The following is a 14,524-nucleotide window of genomic DNA, read 5'->3' on the forward strand; positions in this document are numbered from 1 at the left end:
TCGAAATTGGGAATACTCATATTTGCATGACAATTATTGGTCATTTTTCAAAATGACTTTTTTTTTACACAATGTCTTTCATTTGGAAGGGAGAAATGCATCAAAAATCAATAGGTAATAACAGTTGTTTTACAAATCTGAACTACCCTAAGTCTCCCGATAAAAATGGTACCTCACTTGTGTGGGTAGGCATAGTGCCCACGACAGGAAGTGGCTCAAAACCTAAGGTGAACGCACCACATTTTCACACTGAAAATTTACACTTTATTTGCGAAGAGTCTAGCTGTAGTTTTTGAACCCTAGCCCTGCCGGCACCTAGGGAAACCTAGCAAACCTATACATTTTTGAAAACTAGACACCCAGGGGAATCCAGGATTGGTGACTTGACTGCCTCCCAACATGGTCTGTTACCCAGAATCCCTTGCAAACGTAAAAAATTTACAAAAAAAACACATTTTCCCCACATTTCTGTGATGGAAAGTTCTGGAATCTGCGTGGATCCACAAATTTCCACCCACCCCGCGTTTCCCAAAGTCCTACGAGAAAAATGGTACCTCACTTGTGCGGGTCGGCCTAGTGCCCGCGACAGGAAACGGCGCAAAACGCAACGTGGTTTTGCAGTGAAAAATGACCCTTTTTTTGGCAATGTGACTAGCTGTAGATTTTGAACCCTAGGCCTGCCGGCACCTAGGGAAACCTAGCAAACCTATACATTTTTGAAAACTAGACACCCAGGGGAATCCAGGATGGGGTGACTTGACTGCCTCCCACCATGGTCTGTTACCCAGAATCCCTTGCAAACGTAAACAATTGACAAAAAAAACACATTTTCCCCACATTTCTGTGATGGAAAGTTCTGGAATCTGCGTGGATCCACAAATTTCCACCCACCCCGCGTTTTCCAAAGTCCTACGAGAAAAATGGTACCTCACTTGTGCGGGTCGGCCTAGTGCCCGTGACAGGAAACGGTGCAAAACGCAACGTGGTTTTGCAGTGAAAAATGACCCTTTTTTTGGCAAAGTGACTAGCTGTAGATTTTGAACCCCAGCCCTGCCGGCACCTAGGGAAACCTAGCAAACCTATACATTTTTGAAAACTAGACACCCAGGGGAATCCAGGATGGGGTGACTTGACTGCCTCCCACCATGGTCTGTTACCCAGAATCCCTTGCAAACGTAAAAAATTGACAAAAAAAACACATTTTCCCCACATTTCTGTGATGGAAAGTTCTGGAATCTGCGTGGATCCACAAATTTCCACCCACCCCGCGTTCCCCAAAGTCCTACGAGAAAAATGGTACCTCACTTGTGCGGGTCGGCCTAGTGCCCGCGACAGGAAACGGCGCAAAACGCAACGTGGTTTTGCAGTGGAAAATGACCCTTTTTTTGGTAAAGTGACTAGCTGTAGATTTTGAACCCTAGCCCTGCCGGCACCTAGGGAAACCTAGCAAACCTATACATTTTTGAAAACTAGACACCCAGGGGAATCCAGGATGGGGTGACTTGACTGCCTCCCACCATGGTCTGTTACCCAGAATCCCTTGCAAACGTAAAAAATTGACAAAAAAACCACATTTTCCCCACATTTCTGTGATGGAAAGTTCTGGAATCTGCGTGGATCCACAAATTTCCACCCACCCCGCGTTTCCCAAAGTCCTACAAGAAAAATGGTACCTCACTTGTGCGGGTCGGCCTAGTGCCCGCGACAGGAAACGGCGCAAAACGCAACGTGGTTTTGCAGTGAAAAATGACCCTTTTTTTGGCAAAGTGACTAGCTGTAGATTTTGAACCCTAGCCCTGCCGGCACCTAGGGAAACCTAGCAAACCTATACATTTTTGAAAACTAGACACGCAGGGAAATCCAGGATGGGGTGACTTGACTGCCTCCCACCATGGTCTGTTACCCAGAATCCCTTGCAAAAGTAAAGAATTGACAAAAAAAACACATTTTCCCCACATTTCTGTGATGGAAAGTTCTGGAATCTGCGTGGATCCACAAATTTCCACCCACCCCGCGTTCCCCAAAGTCCTACGAGAAAAATGGTACCTCACTTGTGCGGGTCGGCCTAGTGCCCGCGACAGGAAACGGCGCAAAACGCAACGTGGTTTTGCAGTGGAAAATGACCTTTTTTTTGGCAAAGTGACTAGCTGTAGATTTTGAACCCTAGCCCTGCCGGCACCTAGGGAAACCTAGCAAACCTATACATTTTTGAAAACAAGACACCCAGGGGAATCCAGGATGGGGTGACTTGACTGCCTCCCACCATGGTCTGTTACCCAGAATCCCTTGCAAACATAAAAAATTGACAAAAAAAACACATTTTCCCCACATTTCTGTGATGGAAAGTTCTGGAATTTGCGTGGATCCACAAATTTCTACCACCCCCGCGTTCCCCAAAGTCCTACGAGAAAAATGGTACCTCACTTGTGCGGGTCGGCCTAGTGCCCGCGACAGGAAACGGCGCAAAACGCAACGTGGTTTTGCAGTGAATAATGACCCTTTTTTTGGCAAAGTGACTAGCTGTAGATTTTGAACCCTAGCCCTGCCGGAACCAAGGGAAACCTAGCAAACCTATACATTTTTGAAAACTAGACACCCAGGGAAATCCAGGATGGGGTGACTTGACTGCCTCCCACCATGGTCTGTTACCCAGAATCCCTTGCAAACGTAAAAAATTGACAAAAAAACCACATATTCCCCACATTTCTGTGATGGAAAGTTCTGGAATCTGCGTGGATCCACAAATTTCCACCCACCCCGCGTTCCCCAAAGTCCTACGAGAAAAATGGTACCTCACTTGTGCGGGTCGGCCTAGTGCCCGCGACAGGAAACGGCGCAAAACGCAACGTGGTTTTGCAGTGGAAAATGACCCTTTTTTTGGTAAAGTGACTAGCTGTAGATTTTGAACCCTAGCCCTGCCGGCACCTAGGGAAACCTAGCAAACCTATACATTTTTGAAAACTAGACACCCAGGGGAATCCAGGATGGGGTGACTTGACTGCCTCCCACCATGGTCTGTTACCCAGAATCCCTTGCAAACATAAAAAATTGACAAAAAAAACACATTTTCCCCACATTTCTGTGATGGAAAGTTCTGGAATCTGCGTGGATCCACAAATTTCCACCCACCCCGCGTTTCCCAAAGTCCTACAAGAAAAATGGTACCTCACTTGTGCGGGTCGGCCTAGTGCCCGCGACAGGAAACGGCGCAAAACGCAACGTGGTTTTGCAGTGAAAAATGACCCTTTTTTTGGCAAAGTGACTAGCTGTAGATTTTGAACCCTAGCCCTGCCGGCACCTAGGGAAACCTAGCAAACCTATACATTTTTGAAAACTAGACACGCAGGGGAATCCAGGATGGGGTGACTTGACTGCCTCCCACCATGGTCTGTTACCCAGAATCCCTTGCAAACGTAAAAAATTGACAAAAAAAACACATTTTCCCCACATTTCTGTGATGGAAAGTTCTGGAATCTGCGTGGATCCACAAATTTCCACCCACCCCGCGTTCCCCAAAGTCCTACGAGAAAAATGGTACCTCACTTGTGCGGGTCGGCCAAGTGCCCGCGACAGGAAACGGCGCAAAACGCAACGTGGTTTTGCAGTGGAAAATGACCCTTTTTTTGGCAAAGTGACTAGCTGTAGATTTTGAACCCTAGCCCTGCCGGCACCTAGGGAAACCTAGCAAACCTATACATTTTTGAAAACTAGACACCCAGGGGAATCCAGGATGGGGTGACTTGACTGCCTCCCACCATGGTCTGTTACCCAGAATCCCTTGCAAACATAAAAAATTGAAAAAAAAAACACATTTTCCCCACATTTCTGTGATGGAAAGTTCTGGAATCTGCGTGGATCCACAAATTTCTACCACCCCCGCGTTCCCCAAAGTCCTACGAGAAAAATGGTACCTCACTTGTGCGGGTCGGCCTAGTGCCAGCGACAGGAAACGGCGCAAAACGCAACGTGGTTTTGCAGTGAATAATGACCCTTTTTTTGGCAAAGTGACTAGCTGTAGATTTTGAACCCTAGCCCTGCCGGCACCAAGGGAAACCTAGCAAACCTATACATTTTTGAAAACTAGACACCCAGGGAAATCCAGGATGGGGTGACTTGACTGCCTCCCACCATGGTCTGTTACCCAGAATCCCTTGCAAACATAAAAAATTGACAAAAAAAACACATTTTCCCCACATTTCTGTGATGGAAAGTTCTGGAATCTGCGTGGATCCACAAATTTCCACCACCCCCGCGTTCCCCAAAGTCCTACGAGAAAAATGGTACCTCACTTGTGCGGGTCGGCCTAGTGCCCGCGACAGGAAACGGCGCAAAACGCGACGTGGTTTTGCAGTGAATAATGACCCTTTTTTTGGCAAAGTGACTAGCTGTAGATTTTCAACCCTAGCCCTGCCGGCACCTAGGGAAACCTAGCAAACCTATACATTTTTGAAAACTAGACACCCAGGGAAATCCAGGATGGGGTGACTTGACTGCCTCCCACCATGGTCTGTTACCCAGAATCCCTTGCAAACGTAAAAAATTGACAAAAAAAACACATTTTCCCCACACTTCTGTGATGGAAAGTTCTGGAATCTGCGTGGATCCACAAATTTCCACCCACCCCGCGTTCCCCAAAGTCCTACGAGAAAAATGGTACCTCACTTGTGCGGGTCGGCCTAGTGCCCGCGACAGGAAACGGCGCAAAACGCAACGTGGTTTTGCAGTGAAAAATGACCCTTTTTTTGGCAAAGTGACTAGCTGTAGATTTTGAACCCTAGCCCTGCCGGCACCTAGGGAAACCTAGCAAACCTATACATTTTTGAAAACTAGACACCCAGGGGAATCCAGGATGGGGTGACTTGACTGCCTCCCACCATGGTCTGTTACCCAGAATCCCTTGCAAACGTAAAAAATTGACAAAAAAAACACATTTTCCCCACATTTCTGTGATGGAAAGTTCTGGAATCTGCGTGGATCCACAAATTTCCACCACCCCCGCGTTCCCCAAAGTCCTACAAGAAAAATGGTACCTCACTTGTGCGGGTCGGCCTAGTGCCCGCGACAGGAAACGGCGCAAAACGCAACATGGTTTTGCAGTGAATAATGACCCTTTTTTTGGCAAAGTGACTAGCTGTAGATTTTCAACCCTAGCCCTGCCGGCACCTAGGGAAACCTAGCAAACCTATACATTTTTGAAATCTAGACACCCAGGGAAATCCAGGATGGGGTGACTTGACTGCCTCCCACCATGGTCTGTTACCCAGAATCCCTTGCAAACATAAAAAATTGACAAAAAAAACACATTTTCCCCACATTTCTGTGATGGAAAGTTCTGGAATCTGCGTGGATCCACAAATTTCCACCACCCCCGCGTTCCCCAAAGTCCTACGAGAAAAATGGTACCTCACTTGTGCGGGTCGGCCTAGTGCCCGCGACAGGAAACGGCGCAAAACGCGACGTGGTTTTGCAGTGAATAATGACCCTTTTTTTGGCAAAGTGACTAGCTGTAGATTTTCAACCCTAGCCCTGCCGGCACCTAGGGAAACCTAGCAAACCTATACATTTTTGAAAACTAGACACCCAGGGAAATCCAGGATGGGGTGACTTGACTGCCTCCCACCATGGTCTGTTACCCAGAATCCCTTGCAAACGTAAAAAATTGACAAAAAAAACACATTTTCCCCACATTTCTGTGATGGAAAGTTCTGGAATCTGCGTGGATCCATAAATTTCCACCCACCCCGCGTTCCCCAAAGTCCTACGAGAAAAATGGTACCTCACTTGTGCGGGTCGGCCTAGTGCCCGCGACAGGAAACGGCGCAAAACGCAACGTGGTTTTGCAGTGAAAAATGACCCTTTTTTGGCAAAGTGACTAGCTGTAGATTTTGAACCCTAGCCCTGCCGGCACCTAGGGAAACCTAGCAAACCTATACATTTTTGAAAACTAGACACCCAGGGGAATCAAGGATGAGGTGACTTGACTGCCTCCCACCATGGTCTGTTACCCAGAATCCCTTGCAAACGTAAAAAATTGACAAAAAAAACACATTTTCCCCACATTTCTGTGATGGAAAGTTCTGGAATCTGCGTGGATCCACAAATTTCCACCCACCCCGCGTTCCCCAAAGTCCTACGAGAAAAATGGTACCTCACTTGTGCGGGTCGGCCTAGTGCCCGCGACAGGAAACGGCGCAAAACGCAACGTGGTTTTGCAGTGAAAAATGACCCTTTTTTTGGCAAAGTGACTAGCTGTAGATTTTGAACCCTAGCCCTGCCGGCACCTAGGGAAACCTAGCAAACCTATACATTTTTGAAAACTAGACACCCAGGGGAATCCAGGATGGGGTGACTTGACTCCCTCCCACAGGGTCTGTTACCCAGAATCCCTTGCAAACGTAAAGAATTGACAAAAAAAACACATTTTCCCCACATTTCTGTGATGGAAAGTTCTGGAATCTGCGTGGATCCACAAATTTCCACCACCCCCGCGTTCCCCAAAGTCCTACGAGAAAAATGGTACCTCACTTGTGCGGGTCGGCCTAGTGCCCGCGACAGGAAACGGCGCAAAACGCAACGTGGTTTTGCAGTGAAAAATGACCCTTTTTTTGGCAAAGTGACTAGCTGTAGATTTTGAACCCTAGCCCTGCCGGCACCTAGGGAAATGTTAGACCTGGCACCTTGGCGTGAGTCTCCCTCCCTCTTTTTGTCGCTGTGCCTCATGTGATTTTATGGTGTTGGCCGCTCAGCGCGCTGTGCCACTGCCAACCAGTGTCGCGGTGCGAGTGCTCCCTTTGTAAATTGTATGTGTTGGTTGGATTCCATGATTGGATTGTTTGATTTACTATCAGACCCCAGTAAAGGGCGCCAGGAGCGCCAGGGCATGTAAATGCAAACACCGCTGGTGGGCTTGCAGCACGGGTTGTGCCACCCACAGAAGCGGCCGGTAAAAGATGTCTAAGGTCTGCCACCGCAGAACCTGCGTGCAGTCTGGTACTGACACGCCGACCGACAAGTGCCCACACTTGCCGGTCCCCGAAACCTTCCCTTGGCTGCATATTAGTCACCCCTCTGGTAGGCCCACGGGCAGGGTGCATTGTGAGCCTGAGGTAGGACAAGCCTAGATGCGTGGCCTGTCCTGGTAGTGAACGGCCGCCATTTTGCTGTTCACTACTGTAAGGCTACCCTGTTCCCATAGGCCAGTATGGGCGGCCTGGATTATTACACCCTATGATCCTAACCGACCCAGGGAACATGGTAGGAGATCGAGTTTAGTATGCCTGAACTCGGAATGATAAGGTACATCTTTTCGCAAGGTTTATTTTAATATTCCGGGTTTGCAAATGTCACTTTTTAGAAAGTTGGCCTTTGCTTGCCTAACCATCTCAGCCGCCTCTGCGTGATGTGTATCTGATGTCTGGCTGGTGTGAGTGACAGGGCTGGGGGAACCCAGATGGGCAGGGCTAGGTAGCCTGGTATGAATAGGACGATCGACAGGTAGATGGGTGGGAGGAGTGCTCCTAGGCTCTGAATAGGACAGTGCTCCGCTACCTCGATGCCGGCTCCACCCCCTGTGGAGCGTCTGATGACTCTGCCCTGCACTCTGAAAGAAGAAGCCTGCATCACGTAAACAAAGTGCTCAGAAACCGGACTGAACTAGGCAAGGGCCCCCCTGGCCTGGGAGAACAAAAGATTTGTGGTATAAATGGAGGAGCCCTGCTCCTAAGAAACTAGATCCGCTTTTGACCAAGAAGAATCTCTGCCTGAGGAGAAGGCACCGGGGAAGCTGTAGGAGGAAGACTGTCCCTATCCTGGGGGATTGGCCTGCAGTGGTGACCTTGCTGCCAAAGGGGAGAAGAGAAACTGTTGCTGAAGACTTTGCTTTATTTTTATTTTCAAGACTTGTGCTTTTCCAAAAACGATCTCCAAGGGCTTGGAACTGAGCTTGCCCCCTGAACAGAGCCCCAGGACCATTGGGCTCTACCTGATCTTCACTCGCCTGCTGCTAGACCGTGGTGTCCTTTCCCTCGCCGGAGCTGTGACCCTCGTGCCGCAGTCCCTCCCTGAGCCGTGACCAGGACTGCTTAGCCGCCCCCGCCTTGGGAAGAGCCTCGCTCGATCGGAGCCGCTCCCCCTACGCTGTGTTGGGCTGCCCTGTCACCTCGCTCGCTGGAGGCTCGCTGTGCACCTTCACCCTCCCGCCGGAATCGGCGTTTGTGAGCATCTCCCAGCCTCGGACGGCCCGGACGCATCGGCGTGCCCGGCTGCCCCGCTTTGTTCACCCGCCACCTGCAACACCCGCTCTGGTCGTGAGCCTGAAGATCAGACCCCCATCGTAAAGTGTGGGAGCCCCGGACGCCGCCTCGCTCTTCTGCCGAAGAGCCGCTGAAATCCCGCCCCCACCTTTGCGTCAAGAGACAAGGTACTGTACTTACAACTCCGACCACGAACTCACATCGGATCCAGGGTCCGCAACGTTCTGATTTCCCTGTCAACTGCCGTGTGTTTCCCGGTCGCCGCTTCAGCCGAAGTGCGCTGAGGCCTACAGTTACCTTGTGCCCGCCTAAAGAACTTTTCGTACAAAGAGAACTTTACCGTATTCCTACGAATTGTGGCCCCATCAGGTCAACGTTACTGGGCCTTGTATTTAACTCTGCTGAAACTACATAAAAGCTTATTTTTATATACTACCGGATTGGTGTCCATTTGTGGTGCATGCAAGGGGTTTACTGTATGTGTAACTGCATTTGCTTAACCGTGTACGCCTGAGACTTAGCCTAGACTGCTCGCGCCACGCACCTAGAGGGTGAGCAGGGGTTATTCTGAGGAGTCATCCTTCGCCCTGACAAGAAGTAAAGGGTCCCTGCTTGTTGTGGGTTCACACCTGCGTCAACCAGAGCCCCCTCATTTCTAACATTGGTGGCAGCGGTGAGGATTTACGGATTTGCATTTGTGGTTTGCGTATAGTGAATCACTGATCGCCACGTAGTGAGAGCAGACCAGTAACACAGCCACAAGGCTAGCATTGTTTTTGTTTTGCCAAGAATCTCCGTTGTTAGAGCCATGCCGGGTTCACTTTCCGCCGGAAGGGCGGCTTCCGTAATCTCTGGATTTGAAGACATAGATTGGGAGGAAGGCGCACTTCATGATCGTACCAATGAAGACTTGAAAGGTCTTTGCTCCAAGTTCAGGATTGCCCAAACTGGATTGAAAAAGAAGGAGCAACTCGTAAAGGCGCTGAGGGCCTGGTATGAGTCAAAGGCACCAGAGAATCAGGTGGAAGTGGTTCCACCAGAAAGTGTCCATGAGTTCGGCAGATGCCTGTCGCCAGAGGAATTGGCGGACAGGGCAGCAACCCGGGCACACGAGGTGGAAATGGCGAAACTTCATGGGCAGATGGATATGGAAAAACAAAGATTAGCCATGGAAGAAAAGAAACTACAATTAGAGCATGACATGAAGCTGAGGGAGCTGGAGCTGAAAGCCAAAAGTTTGGAGCTTAATCCCTCTGGTGGCAGCACACCGCCAGGATCGGCGGAACCAAGAGTTTATATTCCTAAGGATGTAGTGAAGGAGTTCTTCAGGAATGACGACATCGGGCAGTGGTTCAGAGCCTACGAGGTAGCCATGTCTTCCCACCGGGTCCCTGAGAAAGATTGGGGAGCGGGGTTGTGGGGAAGGTTCCTGAGTGAGGGGCGGGACACACTGCTAGACTTACCTGTTGATGTTCGTAATTCTTATCCCCATATGAAGGAAGCATTGATGACTAGGTATGGGTTGACCCCTGAGTTATATAGACAGAGGTTCAGGGGTTGCACTAAGATTCCCAATAGTACGTATGTGGAGTATGTGACGTTCTTTTGCAGAGCGCTGGATGGTTGGGTGAAGGGTAGTAAGGTGAATGATTATCAAGGGCTTCTTGATCTAATGGCATGGGAGCACTTGTCCAGTAATTGTTTTCCTGAGCTGCGCCAGCACCTGATCGATAGTAAGCTGACTAACCCGAGGAAGCTTGCTGAGGAGGCGGACCGCTGGGTCAGTACCAGGGTCCACAAGGGTACCGTGGGAGATTCCGCCAAAGGTGGGCAGGGTCCCCAGCAGAAGAGTGGGGGGGACAGGGGTAAACAGAAGCAGTTCCAGAAAGGGCCCCAAAATAATCCCCAAGGGAACCAAGGGAAGGGTTCTCAGCCTCCCCCACCCCCGAAACCGACCGGGGCCCCGACAGGTCCTCCTGTTCAGAAGGGGCCCGTAAGATGTTACAGGTGTAACAATTTGGGGCATTTTGCCTCTGATGTGAAGTGTCCGATGTATGGTAAACCAGCACCCACTGGTGCTCCACCCCGGCAGGTGACTAGTGTAGCCTTGGGGGAGGAGAGGGATGTCCAAGGTGGGTGGGGTCCCGCAGAGATGTCCCTGGTCTCGCTAGGAGACCGTGAGGTGGTCCCTCCAACCCAGCTGCCTGAGAACACTAAGAAGTACAGGCAGTGGGTGACCATAAATGGCCATAGGGTGGAAGCTCTTAGAGACACAGGAGCCAGTGTGACAGCTGTCAGGTGTCACCTGGTGTCTCAGGAGCAGGTGGTCCCCAATGCATTCTATCCCGTTGTTGCCGCTGACAACACAGAGAGACACTGCAAGGTGGCTCAGGTTCCCTTCGAGTGGGGGGGGGTCTCTGGTACTCTTCAGGTAGCTGTGAGGCCCGCCATGCCTGTAGACTGTTTGTTAGGGAACGATTTGGAGAGCTCACCTTGGGCTCAGGTGGAGCGGAGCGCTCACCTGGAGATGTTGGGTATGCCGGATTGGGCGTGTGTCACCACACGGTCCATGGCAGCCAGTAAAGGTACTCGAGAGATCCTGGAGCCTGAGAGGGAGGCCCAGGAACAGGCCTCAGAGAGAAGGAGCAAGGGGCGCGGGAAGCCGGCCCCTGAAGTTCCCACGGTCCAGGAGGAGGCAGACCTTGAGGGGGATGCCCTGGAGCCTACAGGGGAACAGATAGCTGAACTGGGAGACCTACCGGAGCTGACCCATTGGCAGCAGGAAGGGGGTCCCACCAGGGAGGACTTTTGCAAGGCACAGAAGGAGTGCCCTTCTCTCGTGGGTATGCGGCAGCAGGCTGCAGCCCAGGCCGCAGGTGATCAGTCAGGATCGCATTTCATTTACTGGGAGAACGACCTCCTGTATACAGAGCCTAAGGTTGCTGAGCCTGGGTCAGCCCGTGCGCTGGTGGTACCCCAGGACTTCAGAGCCTTCCTACTGGGGCTGGCTCACGATGTGCCATTGGCAGGGCATTTGGGGCAGGACAAGACCTTCGAAAGGCTTGTCACCCACTTTTATTGGCCTCAAATGCGCAGGAGTTCGGATACTCACTGCAGGACATGCCAGACTTGCCAGGCAAGTGGAAAGAGTGGGAGGAAGCAGAAGGCTCCACTCCAGCCATTCCCTGTGGTCGGTACCCCGTTCCAGCGAGTGGGGATTGACATTGTAGGGCCACTGGACCCCAAGACAGCGATGGGCAATAGGTTCATCCTGGTCCTGGTGGACCATGCCACCCGGTACCCGGAAGCCATTCCTCTGAGGACAGTGACGGCCCCCGTGGTGGGACGTGCACTGATGGGAATTTTCTCCCGAGTGGGATTCCCTCTAGAGGTGGTGTCTGACCGAGGTACCAATTTCATGTCCAAGTACATGAAATCTCTTTGGCAAGAGTGTGGTGTAACCTACAAGTTCACCACACCTTACCACCCCCAAGGAAACGGGTTGGTTGAGAGATTCAACCGAACCCTCAAAGGCATGATAATGGGCCTGGAAGGACCCATGAGGCGCAAGTGGGACGTCCTCTTACCATGCCTTCTCTTCGCTTACCGCGAGGTGCCACAAAAGTCTCTGGGGTTCAGTCCCTTTGAGCTTCTGTATGGTCACCCCGTCAGAGGACCTCTAAGTCTGGTCAAGGAAGGCTGGGAGCAATCTCCCAGGAAACCTCCCCAGAATGTATATAGCTACATGCTGGCCTTCAGGAATCAGACTAGGCGTTTCAGGCAACTTGCTGAGGCAAATCTGGAAGCCAGCCAGGAGGAGATGAAGCGGTGGTACGACCAGAATGCCACTCTGGTAGAGCTTCAGCCTGGGCAGAAAGTATGGGTCTTGGCCCCCGTGGAGCCGTGTGCGCTCCAGGATAAGTGGACCGGTCCCTTTGAGGTGGTGGAGCGCAAGAGTCCTGTTACCTACGTGGTGGACCTGAAGTCTTCTAGGAACCCCTTAAGGGTCCTACATGTCAACCGCCTCAAGCCCCACTTGGAGAGGTCCCAAGTGGGCATGCTCTTGGCCACAGATGCGGGGATGGAAGAGGAGACAGAACCTCTTCCGGACCTCCTGTCAGCCAAGGAGCACGATGGGTCAGTGGATGGTGTCATCCTCTCTTCCACCCTGACCCCGGAGCAACAGAGTGATTGTCGCCAGTTGCTGGGACAATTTTCTGACCTGTTTTCCCTGGTCCCTGGTGTCACTGATTGGTGCGTCCATGATGTGGACACTGGGGATAGCCCTCCCGTACGGCACAAGGCCTACAGGGTGACTGACAGGGTGAGGACATGCATCAAGGAGGAGGTCTCCAAGATGTTTGCACTCGGGGTCATTGAGTCTTCTAGCAGTCCTTGGGCCAGCCCCGTGGTCTTGGTCCCAAAGGCTGCAGCGCCGGGAGCCACACCCGAACTCCGGTTCTGTGTGGACTACAGAGGACTCAATTCAGTCACTAGGACTGACGCACACCCCATCCCCAGAGCTGATGAGCTCATCGATCGGCTAGGGGCTGCCAACTACCTCAGCACGTTTGATCTAACGTCTGGGTATTGGCAGATCGCCTTGACCGAGGGGGCCAAAGAGAGGTCAGCATTTTCCACCCCAGATGGGCACTACCAGTTCCGGGTTATGCCATTTGGGATGAAGAATGCCCCTGCCACCTTCCAGAGATTGGTCAACCAGGTGTTGGCTGGGCTGGATTCGTTCAGTGCAGCCTACCTGGATGACATCGCCGTGTTCAGCTCCACGTGGGAGGAACACTTGCGACACCTCTGGGAAGTGTTGATGGCGCTGCGGAAGGCAGGCCTCACGATCAAGGCGAGTAAGTGCCAGATCGGGCAGGGTTCCGTGGTGTACTTGGGACACCAAGTGGGGAGTGGCCAGGTGGCACCCCTTCAGCCCAAGATAGAAACCATCCTGAATTGGGAGGCGCCCAAAACCCAGACGGAGGTGAGAGCCTTCCTAGGTCTCACCGGGTACTACAGGAGGTTTGTCAAGGGGTATGGCAACATGGTTGCCCCCTTGACCGCGCTGACTTCGAAGAAGCAGCCCAGGAAGGTGATCTGGACTGACACCTGTCAGAGAGCTTTTGAGGCCTTGAAAACTGCTATGTGCACGGCGCCCGTGCTCTTGGCTCCCAACTTCTCCAAAGAGTTTATCGTTCAGACAGACGCTTCAGAGCATGGTGTGGGGGCTGTTCTTTCACAGATTAATGAGGAGGGCCTAGATCAACCCGTAGCCTTTATTAGCAGGAGGTTACTTCCACGGGAACAGAGATGGAGTGCTATTGAGCGTGAGGCATTTGCTGTGGTCTGGGCGCTGAAGAAGCTAAGACCCTACTTGTTTGGGTCTCACTTCCGGGTTCAGACGGACCACAGGCCCCTCAGATGGTTGATGCATATGAGGGGTGAGAATCCGAAGCTGTTGAGGTGGTCCATTTCCCTACAGGGGATGGATTTCACGGTGGAACATCGCCCTGGTACAGATCACGCCAATGCTGACGGTCTGTCCAGATTTTTCCGCCTTAGTGGTGAGGAACTCCCTGGGGTAGGGTAGTTCTCCCCACCTTTCAGCTGGAGGGGACACGTGTTAGACCTGGCACCTTGGCGTGAGTCTCCCTCCCTCTTTTTGTCGCTGTGCCTCATGTGATTTTATGGTGTTGGCCGCTCAGCGCGCTGTGCCACTGCCAACCAGTGTCGCGGTGCGAGTGCTCCCTTTGTAAATTGTATGTGTTGGTTGGATTCCATGATTGGATTGTTTGATTTACTATCAGACCCCAGTAAAGGGCGCCAGGAGCGCCAGGGCATGTAAATGCAAACACCGCTGGTGGGCTTGCAGCACGGGTTGTGCCACCCACAGAAGCGGCCGGTAAAAGATGTCTAAGGTCTGCCACCGCAGAACCTGCGTGCAGTCTGGTACTGACACGCCGACCGACAAGTGCCCACACTTGCCGGTCCCCGAAACCTTCCCTTGGCTGCATATTAGTCACCCCTCTGGTAGGCCCACGGGCAGGGTGCATTGTGAGCCTGAGGTAGGACAAGCCTAGATGCGTGGCCTGTCCTGGTAGTGAACGGCCGCCATTTTGCTGTTCACTACTGTAAGGCTACCCTGTTCCCATAGGCCAGTATGGGCGGCCTGGATTATTACACCCTATGATCCTAACCGACCCAGGGAACATGGTAGGAGATCGAGTTTAGTATGCCTGAACTCGGAATGATAAGGTACATCTTTT

Source organism: Triturus cristatus, chromosome 6, assembly GCF_964204655.1.
Source record: "Triturus cristatus chromosome 6, aTriCri1.1, whole genome shotgun sequence".
Lineage (NCBI taxonomy): Eukaryota > Metazoa > Chordata > Amphibia > Caudata > Salamandridae > Triturus > Triturus cristatus.